Raw genomic sequence first — 13,492 nt, 5'->3', positions numbered from 1 at the left:
TGAGAATGGTGTTTCACCTTGATTTTTGTATCTGAAAATTCAGAATCACATACCGGGCATTTTTCTGCATTGTTGAAATCTTCAATCTGTTTCTCTGTTAAAGGCAACATGGGTTTTGATTTTAATACGATATTAGATGCTATGTCATAGCACTCATTTTCTATTCTATGTGCAAATTTTTTGATGGCATCTGGTCCCATGTATGAATCTTTTTTACTAACAACACCATCCTGTACAATCACATAATAAAAGCTGGAAGGTTCATGTAATTGATATGCTGTAATTGAAGATTCCTCAGGGTCTGGGCTACAGAATGCAAGAGGTTTGAGATTTGATTCAAAATCACAGACTATATATGCTGGGTGTTCCAACAAGGCTTCAAACTTTTTGAATTTTGCATTTTCTCTTGGATTGGGCATCACCATATGAACAGGTTTATGATTTTTACAGTATTTTAAATGTTCAATTAACTTGTTTTTAGTAATTTCTGCATTCACTTCCCGAACCCTATTCACCATTTTTTGACCATCAAATACAGTTAAACATCTTCGGCACAACTTGAATATTGTATTGGATTTGTCTAGTTGTGTTCTCACTAAAGCTTCAAGATTATGTATCAGAGTGTAATGATATGTGCCATCCCCTTCAATTAAGAGCAGATCAATCGGAACAGCAGAATCATCATCAAATGTACTGATTCTGAGAGGTGCTATCAAGCAATTGCCACGGCCAGTAGAACAAGTAAAAACATTAATAGATAATTGTTTGCCATTAATATCCCTGGCCTTTTTTTCAAATTTATCAATTTTCTGAACAGACATTGGATATTCTAAACCCTCCTTGCTTCATCAAAATCATGTTCATGTTGTTTATAATAACTTATTCTTTCAGGATTCCTTAAAACTGGAAACAAAGCAGCTAAAATACACCACAAAAAGCATTTCTCATCATTATTTTCAATATTAACCACGGCTCTTTTGTTTTTAATATTGGCAGGTAATGGCAGATATGTAGATCCTTGTAATGGGCTGAATTCAGAAATATTAACATATAACTTGTGTGGAGAACCGCATAGGCTCCATCCAGACTCTTTTCCTGCAAATTCAGAGTGTTTAATATTCAATTGATCTATCAAACTGCTTATTATTTTGTCTGAATTTGCATTTGAATATACCGGTACAGTTTCTGTTATGTGGGGCTGTGTAAATTTTGAGCCATTTGGTTTCTTATATTGTGTAAACAATTTGAGGGACAGCTTATAAGAGCCATTTTTTGTATTTAGAATTGCCTGCACCTCAGAATTTATACTGTTCAAAAAATTCTTAAAGTCACATCTTGGCTCTGATTTAAAACAGTGATCCCTTAATTTGCCATTAAAACTGCTATGGAAGGGTGGTGCATAGCGTGGCTGCTTTGCTGCTCTAGCATTAACAGGTGCTTCATGCTTTCTTTTCAGACCAGATGTAGATGGTTGTGGGGGCAATATTGATGACTGTGCAGAACAAGTACCTTTATGTTTATATGTGAAATATTCCATGCTATATTTTCTATGGCATTTAGAGCATATTTTTGTGGGAGTTCTGTATTTGTCTGGATTACAAATCCTTTGATGCTTAGCCCAATTGGGGCTGGATATATTTTTTTTGCATTGATTACAATATTTTTGATTTGGCATTTTTGTTATTGGTTTATTATATAAAATTTATTGGGATTCAAATCAAAATTCTATGCTTAATAAAAATATCAGTTGGGTTCAGTAGTGTGATTTGTGTGTTTGTGTGTGTGTGTGTGTGTGTGTGTGTGTGTGTGTGTGTGTGTGTGTGTGTGTGTCAATATTTTTGGCTTTGGTATTTATATAAAATTTCTTAGGGTTCAAATCAAAACTCTATACTTAATAAACCTATGACAGGTTGTCAAATTCTGTATATTAAATCAAATAGATTTGTAATTCAATTTATATAAATCTGCAATATTTTTGTGTTTAAAAAATATGAGCAGCACTGCAACAACACAACCTTACTCTTCAACAGCTCTCACAATACTGGCTGACATGCAATGCAAAAGCTCTTTATATAGCCTAAGCACGGACCGCATTGAAAACATCTGGGTGGGTGTGGGTGTGTATGTGGGTGGGTGTAGGTGTGTATGTGGGTGGGTGTGGTCAAGGTCAAGGTCAACGTCAAGGTCAAGGTCAAGGTCAACGTCAAGGTCAACGTCAACGTCAGGGTCAAGGTCAAGGCCAAGATCAATATGTGTGTGTGTGTGTATGTGGGTGGGTGTGGGTGTGTATGTGGGTGAGTGTGGCTTAGTTTTAGGTGTAGCCAAAAAAATATCAAGAGGGGCATATTTTTGACAGGATTATGGACAACAATCTCACAGAAGTGCCTTTTGTAAGTGTAGGCAAATCAATCTGAGGGGGGTCATACTTTCTCAGGAAATTTTTGAGGGCATTTTTACAAAAATCTTGGATTAGACAGAGTTCCACACTTGAGCAAAAAGCTCATATGGGCATGTTGAGCTAGTTTTAAGTGTAGGCAAATCTGCCTGAGGGGGGTTCATACTTTCTCGCCCTTATAATATTGTAAATACAACTACTCCTAATATATATAATTAAAAAAAATATTTTACTTTTAAAAAATTCAAGAATGTATTAGATAAAAATACTGAATGTTGTTTTAATTTGCTTATGAAATGTAGTTCGACTGTAAGAAATGCTACGATTATTATTATAAGGACAATGATTAGAAGCAGCCAAGAAGAAATTTATTTATTTATTTATTGAACTCAACAGTTATATACCTAATTACAGAGCCCATATGAAGGATACATAGTGAATACAATTACATTATTTCTGTAATATATATATATATACACACATAAAAATACATTTAAAATTATTTTCTATATATATATATATATACATATATATATATATATATATATATATATACACACACACACACACACACTTTATCACATCATTTCAGGTTCACTGAAATCCAAAATCAATCATCCATCAGCATATTTTACAAATCCCTTATCTCCCCCATTCTTGAATGCTGCTCTCCTATCTGGACCATGGCTTCAAAAACAAATCTTTCCCGGATTGATTCCGTTCTCAACTTTTTCCTCGCCATTGCTCGCCACAGAATACCTTCTCTGAGGCACCTTCAGAAAACAGATATTATGTCTGTCTTCAATATCCAACCACCACACACTCGTCGCGAATTAGCAGACATGAAATTCTTGCACAAAATCATGAATGGTAAAATTAAATCCGAATTTCTGCTCAACAAATTTCATCTACGCGTCCCCGCACGGCCAACCCGCAACGTCAAGCTATTTCACAATCCCACCACAAGGCTCTCCCTCCTACAGCGGTCTCTTTTTCACAGGCTTCCTCACTCGTATAATAACCTGCCTCCAAATGTGGACATATTCTTGCCAGAACAAAGTTTTAGAAAATTGTTAACGATATATGTATAATTTTGATTTGTTTTCAGTGCCATCTTGTACTCTATTTTGTTGTTGTTGTTATTGTTATTTTCCTGCTATTACTGTTTCAGTGTAAAATGGTCATTCAGTACTGTATCTGAAACTTTAGGTAAAATAAATAAATAAATAAATAAATTATTTGTTGAAGCTTAGGTCATTGTGTTAATAGTGGCTTTACTGACATCCCTTAGGTTAGAAAAGATGTCAATGGTGTTATTCTTGATTAACAATTGATTGTAACTATTGCACATTCTCCACAATGGAGAGTTCTTTTTAATTTCGGATCTAGCCTTCTTTATAAAAAAAAATCATTCTTGAGTCTAGTTTTCGACGACGGGATTCGAAAATTAATCTGGCAGAGTAAATGTTCAGCATCTACTTCATCATCTAACAACTTCCACAAGAATACTATTTCCTGTAATGTTCTTCTGTGACACAGTTTTGTAAACCGTAAGTTGTCGTAGTGTTCAAATGTGGGGTAAATTTTCTGAAATTTGTATTTTAAAAATCTAAGAAATTTTGATTGGACTCTTTCAATTGCTAAACTGTACTTTGCTGTGTCTGTATTCCATATAACATATGCATATTTGAGTTTTGTCTTACATATGAATAATACAAAACTTTTAGTGTCTCTATACTCTTAAAATCCCTCTCCATTCTAAGATTAAACCCAAGGTTCTTGAACGCTTCACATTTTGTTGTACGTGTTTATTAAAAGTAAGATTTGAATAAAAATAACCCCTAAATCCTTGACTATAAAATTTCTTGCTAGAGTTGGTTGTATATTTGATACTGAAATTCAACTGGGTTTTTCTTTCGAGTATATGTTACAAAATGGCATTTATTGATATTTAGTGTTAAATCATTGTTTATTGCCACGTTTCTAACTTTGTAATATCATTTTGAAGTTGAACACTGTCTTCTTCTTTGCTTATTTTCCTGTAGAATTTCAGGTCATCTGCAAACAGCAATTTGTGTAAACTTTCAAATTAATCAGGCAAGTCGTTAATAAGTAATTTGAAAAGAAGGGGCCCTAGTGTAGACCCCTGAGGTACTCAAGGGGTGACGCTTATCTCAGAAGATGTGTGGCCTTTATACGTCACATACTGCTTACGGTTCTGCAAATAGGAAGCGAACAATTGACGCAGTGGTTCAGAAATATTGAAGCATGCTAATTTACTTAATAAGATATCGAACTCTTTGCAGAAGTCTGTATATATTGAGTCCTTCGTCCTAGGTTCAACTGATAAAATTGGTAATATCGGAGAGATTGGTCAACACTGATGTACGTGGTACAAAGCCATGCTGAAACGATTATATTACAGGTTTTACGTGGGTAAATATGTAACAGTTCATGATTTTTTCGAATATTTTTGCTGGGGCTGAAAATATACTTATTGGTCGGTAGTTTTGTACGTCATTAGTGTTATTGGTTTTGGGCTTTCCATTTTTCAGGGAATTTGTGTTTTGCAAGAATTAAATTGAAAATTAGATATAATGGGTAGTTCAGCTTTTTCTATGTCTTCAATTTCTATCTCTGTGATATTAAGATTATGCAAAGTTTCATATTGTTTATGGTTAGGCAATACTTTCATGTCATATCTAGGGGGATCTCTTTTATACACCGACTGAAAATCCTGTGCAAATGCTTCGACTACTGAACGTCAGTCTGACAACACTTTATCTTTGAACTGCACAGGATCTTTGTTGCTTTTCCTAAGTTTATTTGTGAAAAACGACCAAAACTGGGTGCAATCTTTTGCAATATTTATTTCCGAATTGGCAACATAACTGTTGTATGCACTTACTAACTTTTGTTCGAAATTCGCTAAATTTATTTTAGTAATATCGAAAGTCTCCCGCCTGCTTTTCCACTTCTTATAGTGGTAATCTTTCCTACTTATACTTTTAATAATGGTGCTCGTAAACCAACACGGGTACTGTCTTTTGCGGCTTTTCTTTAATTGGACACATACATCGAATATTTTATACATAATATCATGAAACACGTCTGTAGCTTGATCAACGTCATTCTTTGTTTTCAATACATCCCAGTTCGTGTTAAGCAGTTTGTGATAGATGGATGGAAAGTCGGCCTTACTGAAGTTGTACTGTAGCTTATGACAAGTTTTATCGCTGGTTTCTTTGAAATGATTAATATCTACTAGCAGCGAGGGATGGTGTGTGTCTTCAGGAACCAGTGGTTGTGTGCTCCGTGTCACTGTTATTCCCTGTCCATTTGTCAAAATGAAATCGAGTGTCTTTCAGTTATTATTCTTTACGGCATTTAAGCTTATTAAGTCAGAGAAGTTTATGAAATTTATAACGATAAAATCTTGCTAATTATCAGGTAAATCAATTAATCATCGTAATAAGCAATAATATGCATTGGATGGTGGCTGTTCACCGGGACTTGGACGGCGGAGAGCGAAGGACTAGCCTGTTTCCCGAGAAAAGAGGCCGAGCCTCGGGTAAAGAAATATAAAAATACAACTTTATTACCAATGGTCAGATTCAACTGAAATTAAAGACAGCCCAGCAGCAGATTATCATCGACGAAATCCCCAAAGCAGAATTTGATAGGAGATAAATTAAGCCAGATATTAAAGATTAAGCAACGAGACTGGATAACAATAACTACAGACTCCCTGGCACTGTCTTCGGAACGAACGTGCAGGTTACAATAGGCCCGGTCTTTGGGTAACCTCTCTTCGAGGTGCTTTTGGAGAAGGGTCAAAGAACTCCAAATATACGGGCGAAGATAGCAGGAAAAAAGGCTACGACTTGAGGACAATTTAGCAACGTTGGCAAGAGAGGGTACCGTAACGAACCTTTTGAATAGCAAATAAATAGACGCGCGAAGAAGCGGAAGACACAGTTTTACTCAGATTTTCTTCGACGTGTTATCGTGCACAATCTCTCGCGAACCACCCGCTTAAAGTATCCGCTTTGTGTGTCGCACCGTTCCGTGTTGTGTTTATTTCGCACGTGGCTGTTTAATATCAAGATGGAGTAGAGACAGAGAAAGGCCCCGCTGGGGGGGCGTCTGACCTAGTTGCCAATCCTTGAAGATGCGGAGATCCAATCTTATCGCCCGGAAGCCATCTATTGACCACGCCGCAAACATCCACGACTCCACCACGAGGACTTTAGCCTGAGCCGACAAAGGTAAGCCGGAATGGACGTGAAAATGGATAAGCTTCGTTAGCCCCGTCGTGACATCCAATGAACTCGCTTAATTATATAAAAAATCTCGAAGAGACATTGCTTATTACGGTGATTAAATTGCATCAACTATATTTTTAACATGTAAAACCGTACAGCTTTCAATTATCCATTTATCCAAAGTATTTAACATTCAGATTGTACGACGCTATAAATTGTCAATATAATTATATAACAGTGATCCTAGTTAACCGCAAAAGTAACAATATAAAGATTAACATTCAATTACAACAACATAAAAGGAGTAGTGTTTTGTCGTACAGGTTAGGCTCCTACCGGAATATGTTTTTCCTGGAAAGAAAAAGTAAATGTCAAATTAAGAACAGTTTAAATTAATGTAGCTAACTTTAAACATGCCGCCGAACTATTATTGTACTAATTACTCATGTCTATTGGATTGCCGAGATATGAATGCGTGAGTGAATGTATGAGTGAAAGGGGCAATGATGTAATGTTTATGCATGTGCTCTTTTATAGAAATTACAGTATATATATAGAACTAACCCTGTGGTGTGATTTGTTCTACCCTATGTAATCTCTTGGGCTCCGACTGATGGCACTTACCCTGGGACAAAAGGTAAATAGGTTATTAATGATTGCCTTTTGTTTATTTGTTTAATTGTTTTTGTGGGTTTGACATTACCATTGTAATGTAGAACCAGAGTGACGTCAGGCACGTTAAATAAGTAGACGTCGCGTTACAAATTGTGCAATTCTAAATAAAGTCCAGTCGAAGTCGTTAAGTCATAATTGGAGTCAGTTATGTCAGGGAGATTCAAGTCGCCGGCCAAGAGGAGTTTAACTGTACCAGGTTGACAGCGCATTTCTATGAACCTAAAGAATTCGCAGTAAGTATTACAGTTGTTACCTGGTGCTATGTACACTACACAAATATACAACATCCCAATGCCTTGATTTAACACTTTAACGAGGATGCAATCTATGTTAGGATTTAGACACGGACTGTCGACTAACACACTCTTAAATTTACATTTTATCGCTAAAGCTACCCCTCCCCTTTTCCTTTTCCTGTTATTATTGCGTTTCTATCGGACCTATAAACCACATAGCGATCATCATAAAGTTCACTGTCCATGTGCGATTTGGTTAACCAGCTTTCTGTTATCAATATTGCGCTATAGGTGGTCGAAAGCAAGATCTTGTAAAATTCATTTGTTTTAGTAAGTCCGCGAACGTTCTGGTAGCAGATTTGAAATACCGAGAAATCATAAACGATTGCAGTGCATTTGGAACTGTGTGTACTTACTTTCCTGATGTTTTGCTTGGTGAATCTGGCAGTCCTTTGTCAGCAGGGTTGCTGACCCCTGAGTTGGTAAGATGAGGGTCTCCGTGCATTGGGCCTTGGGGGTAGTTGATTGCTTCTGAATGAGGGAGGGGGAGGATTTCGCCCGGCTCTGTCCCAGATTCCTGCTGGCGATACCTGGTCTCTGTTTCCTTATCACCTCGCTGTAGGACTTTCTATTTCCCTGTTGATTCTCGTAGGAAGGGGGAGGGGGTGACACACTGCGCCTCTGTGCTGGTGGATTCCTTCGGCACTTCCAGCGGGGGGCACAATGTAGAACTAGAATCGACCATTTCTTGCGTAGCACAGAGGTGAATGTCACGCCTGACGCCGGAAAATATACTGACTATATCAAAAAGAGACACATTTTCTTGCAACACCTTGTTGTTTAAACATGGCAGTCCATTTTCGATTAAATCAATTAAGTATGGACTGTACCTTCTATCACCAGCTTATCGTACTCTAGTTTTGCAAATAGGTTTTGCTCTCGTGCCCGTTGCATGTATTTTCCCAGCTCTCGTCGGGTATCCCACACACGCTTTGAGAAATCTTCCTGTACACTGATGCCTGTTCCCTTGAAGAAGCGAGCTCGCGCAAGGATAATTTCTTTCACGTTGAAGTTCGATCCAGTATAATGGGTCTCGTGGATCCTGATCCCAATCGGTGCGCTCTCTCTACATCGAAGTCGCTCGTATTTATTTCGAGAATGTCCCACGGAGCATCCCTCCCCAGCTCCTCCGACATCGCCCACGTTTCCCTTTGCATTTCCCTGAAGCCGCTTCTGGAGCGGTTTTCAAGATCGTCCAGCTTCGATTCACAAAACATTAATTTTTCTTTCAAGAAAGAGTTTTCAGCCTTCAGTTCTCGTAATTCTGCAGATAACGACCGTATATCGCCCTGTACACTTGCGGTTGTTTGAGACATGCTATCGACTTTCTCGTCCATGGAGATTAACTTCTGAATAACATCTTCTGTTGTATATGGTCCCGGATTTTGTCCTATTCCCGAGATAATTAGTACTATGGTGGTCACAAATACTAGGAAAAACAGGCTACTTATATTTAGACTGCCTTTGACCGTCATTTTTGTCATTGTCGACTTCCTGATGTCGCTGAATACGGGAGCTTTGCGAAAACACGTCTATACAAAAGGCTAAACAGGATGTTGCGTCCAGACTATAATCAGTATATTTCTTTATTTATAGTGAAATGTATATATACAGGATGTGCCAAAAGTCCCCATACAAAGGAAATGCCACTTTAGAATTGAAATGTCACATAATGTGCTCGATGTGGCGACCTTCGAGACCCAGACGCATGTCAATGCATTCCTGCCATTCCTGTATTTCTATGATACTTTATGTAGTTTTATAATAGTATACTCTGTAACATCGTCGCCTTATAATCAAGGGGTTCCGAGTTCGATACCCGACTTTGCATTCTCGCGTCTAGTTCCAAAGGGCAACACCGAGCCGTCTACTTCGTTGTTTTGGTGTCAAGTAGTGTGCTTAGTGTTTGCACCGTTTGCACCACGTTCTGGAGCGCTGTACGGTGTGTTCTATGATAACGTGGTGTGTGCTAACAAATGAAATGTACGTTGAAAGCATCAGACAGGCATTTGTTGACTCTACACGGCTATTCTTGCGCACATCGTCTCAAGTCAAGTCACTGTATCTGTAGGTTTTTTTTTTCTTCTATATAGAGTTTCAGTTTTTTGGACTATGCCTCTGTGTTGTACTTGTCTCATATGATTTCTTCTTCTTGTCGGTTTTTCAGGAGTCAATTAGTCATACCCAGTGATGTGCGTCTACGCGTAAACAACAATAGTCTACATTCTACACGTAGACTATTTTATACACTTAGATTACGTAATCTATGTAAACAACATGGCGAAAGGTGATAATTTAGCAAAGGGAGCCGTGGATTTAGAAGAAAATTATACTGCGAATCAGTTGCTGATGTGTGAGAAGAACTTTTCATACTCTCTCTTCTAAATTCGAACAATTTCTCACCTAGGAAGAAACCTAATATAGGAAATATTCTAGTGTTTTATGGGGAAAAGACCACTTTTGCCTCACGACTGCCATCTGTTGTTGGTTTATGCATACTATTTAACTTCTTTCATAGTTGATAATAGAAGAGAAGAGAAATTTGTTGTAAATAGGATTATTTTTATTTCGTTAGGAACCAATATAGTTGAAAATGTCACTTTCCTTTCATGAAACCCTTGAAAATTAATTTTAATGTACTTTAGATTGTCTACGTAGTCTATGTAAACTACAACCCAATGTAATCTACGCGTAGATTACGTGTAGACAACGCACGTAGACGTAAACTTATAGTCTACGGCACATCACTGGTCATACCCTACCACTGTCGTATGGATTTATGTGTGGACAGGTGGGTAGGAGGGGTCTACTGGCCAGGCGCGGATCCACGGGGAGGGCGAAAGGGGTGATCGCCCCTCCCAACTGCAATGTATTTAGATATACAGTAAAACCTCGTTAATCCGGACCCCGATAAGCCGGACTTCGCTTAATCCGGACAGGCAAAAGGAAAAAAAAGCAGAATGCAAGGTTTTAAATGCAGAGCCATGTTCGTCGGGCACATCATCATAATATGTACGTACTGCATTGTATGTACAGTATTGCTTTACATTTCACTGTACTGTTTAGTGTATTTTGGCCTATGCCCTTTAAATACACTATAATAAACGTGTTTTGTTGCTATAAACGGAGTTTTAATGCACTTTCTACTGTTCTTTTAGGTTATTTCAGTTAATCCGGTCAACTTATCCCCCATTAGTCCGAATTAACGAGGTTTTACTGTATATTTATTATGCCTAATAATTATCACCTTGTTTAACAGACTCGAGAAGTCCACTCTATGCTCATGATAGGCTAATCGGAACTGGACCTACAGTTTAAATTTGGATCAGAAATAGTCTACAAGGTGCCTTAAAAGTGAATCGGACCTGAGACCACTGCAGAGAATGCGCTTTTATTTCCTTGTTTATTATTCTCTTTACTCGTCATCGTCGTCGCCTTGTAATCAAGGGGTCCCGGGTACGTTGCCCGGTGGAGGCACAATTGGTTCGGATCCCACTTTAAACTGTAGGTCCAGTCCCAACTAAAAATGCAATGCGCCTCTTAGGCTTCCTCTACAGATTCACTGAAATCGATACTCCAACTTCTCTTAGCCAATTTACAAGTCATTCATTTCTCCGATTCTCGAATATTGCTCTCCAGTCTGGGCCATGGCTTCCAATACAAATCTCTCTAGCATGGATTTCGTCCTCAGCTTCTTTACCGCCATTGTTCGTCATAGAATTCCTTCTCTGCGGCATCTTCATAAACCTAACATCCTGACTACTTTGAACATTCAGTTACTGCAGACCCGACGCGATATGGCCGATATGATTTTTTTCTATAAAATCATCAATGGAAAATTAAGATCTGAATTTCTACTTACAGAATTCAATTTCAGAGTTCCCTCTCGATCGACCCGAAACACTCAATTGTTCCACAACTCTACCGCTAGGCTTTACCTTATACAGCGCTCTCTGATCCACAGGCTAGAGGTCTGCACGGGCCTAAATTGTAAGGCCCGAGTCCGGCCCGGCCCGAGGAAAAGAAACCCGAACCCGACCCGAGTCCGATAATAAGTAAACATGAGCCCGGCCCGAGCCCGAAAACATAATTAAAATTACTTTCCAATTCAGCATTTGAAAAAAAAATGAGCACTGTTGTACTTCGTTAACTAGCTGTTATAAAAAAATGTATTCTCATTCTCGAAGTAAACCATAATTTCAATAATTAAAAAATATTTTTCGATGACAATATTCGCTAACAAAATAGCCACGAGGCCCGGGCCCGACCCGAGCCCGAGAAGTTCTGGTTATTTATGGCCCGAGTCCGGCCCGCGGGCCGGGCCGGGCCTAGGCCCGACGGCCTGGCCCGAGCCCGTGCAGACCTCTACCACAGGCTCTCCCAGCTCTATAATAAACTACCTACACACATCGACATTTTTGCCCCAGAAAGTATTTTCCGATCTTCTCTAAGAACGAATATGTAAATATTTTGTTTGTTTCATTGTTTATGTCTTATCATGTTTATATGTATTCTTTTTTGTTTTTACCTAAAACCATCTTGACTTGTTCTTGTTGAGTTATTAGAGTTTTCAGTGTAAAATGGCCTTGCAAGTGCTGTATCTGAAACTTGGAATAAATAAATAAATAAAGTGGACTTAAAACAACAAATCACTCAATCACTCACTCTTTACTTGTCATATCTGACCGTCAGTTTACCGTGACAATGGGAGGATTATAACAACAGAGAAGTAGCAAAGGATGGGCGAAGGGGCCTCGCCTCCCATCGGTTTATTTTTTTAAAGAATGTAATAAATAGAGGTGAGAAAAATAGATGGAAAGGGCTAATTTTTATGGGCGATAAAACTATAACATTATCTTTTTAACCGGTTACAAATTCAAGTGAAACATTACAATTTGAATGAATACGTCAACTATTTAGTATTTTAAATAAACAGGGTGATAGCCGTCTGATTTTAGAATATTCAGGAAGCCAAACAACAACAATGAAACGTTCTCTTACAAAGGTTGATCAGCACAAACACAATTTTTGACTTCTCAAACGTAGCGGTTTGACAACATCGAGAAACATCACACACAGCAGAAACGATACAAAATTCAGGAAACTTTACAGAATTGGTGATTTTGTTTTTCGAAATATAACCAATTATCACAAAAATATTTTAGACGTAAACAATAAATGAGATTCACAATAATTATCCACGTTCTGAAATTCAAAATGAACTGATACAGGTAAAGAGCAACGATATCACAAAATTTAAATTAAATCAGCAACAGTATCACAAAAGGAAAATTAGCTAAGTCCAGAGATTTACTAACTTCACGTTCAGTATCAATATTTACTTTCATTAAGTTCGAAACTTCTCTTACATTCTAGATTATTTTGTAAGTGGACGTGATCTAACACAAAACAGCACAACAATGCTTAACATGCAACAGTTCTTGTTCATTGTTAATTGATGAAGTTCACTACAGTAGCTATGAAACAACTTCCAAAAACTGACGACCAGGCACGCTTAAGAACTATATTGTGGGGCAGAATCAAACTGGGCCTAATTTTGAGGGGGCAGAATCAAACTGGGTTTAATTTTGAGGGGGATAGAATCAAACTGGGCCTAATTTTAAGGGAATAGAATCAAACTGTGCCCTAATTTTGAGGGGTAGAATCAAACTGGGCCTAATTTTGAGGGAGCAGAATTAAACGGGACCTAATTTTGAGGGTGCAGAATTAAAGTGGGCCTAATTTTGAGGAGGGAGAAACAAACCTGGAGCTCAACTTTGGGGGAACAGACTCAAGAAATTTTCCATCTCATAAAAACAGCGTCCAAGATAAATTTGCTAATTAACTGACGTTTGGGAAAT

This window comes from Lepisma saccharinum, chromosome 23, assembly GCF_977018435.1.
Source record: "Lepisma saccharinum chromosome 23, izLepSacc3.1, whole genome shotgun sequence".
Classification (NCBI taxonomy): Eukaryota; Metazoa; Arthropoda; class Insecta; order Zygentoma; family Lepismatidae; genus Lepisma; species Lepisma saccharinum.
The sequence above is the reverse complement of the archived record's forward strand: the minus strand, read 5'-3'. Positions refer to the sequence as shown.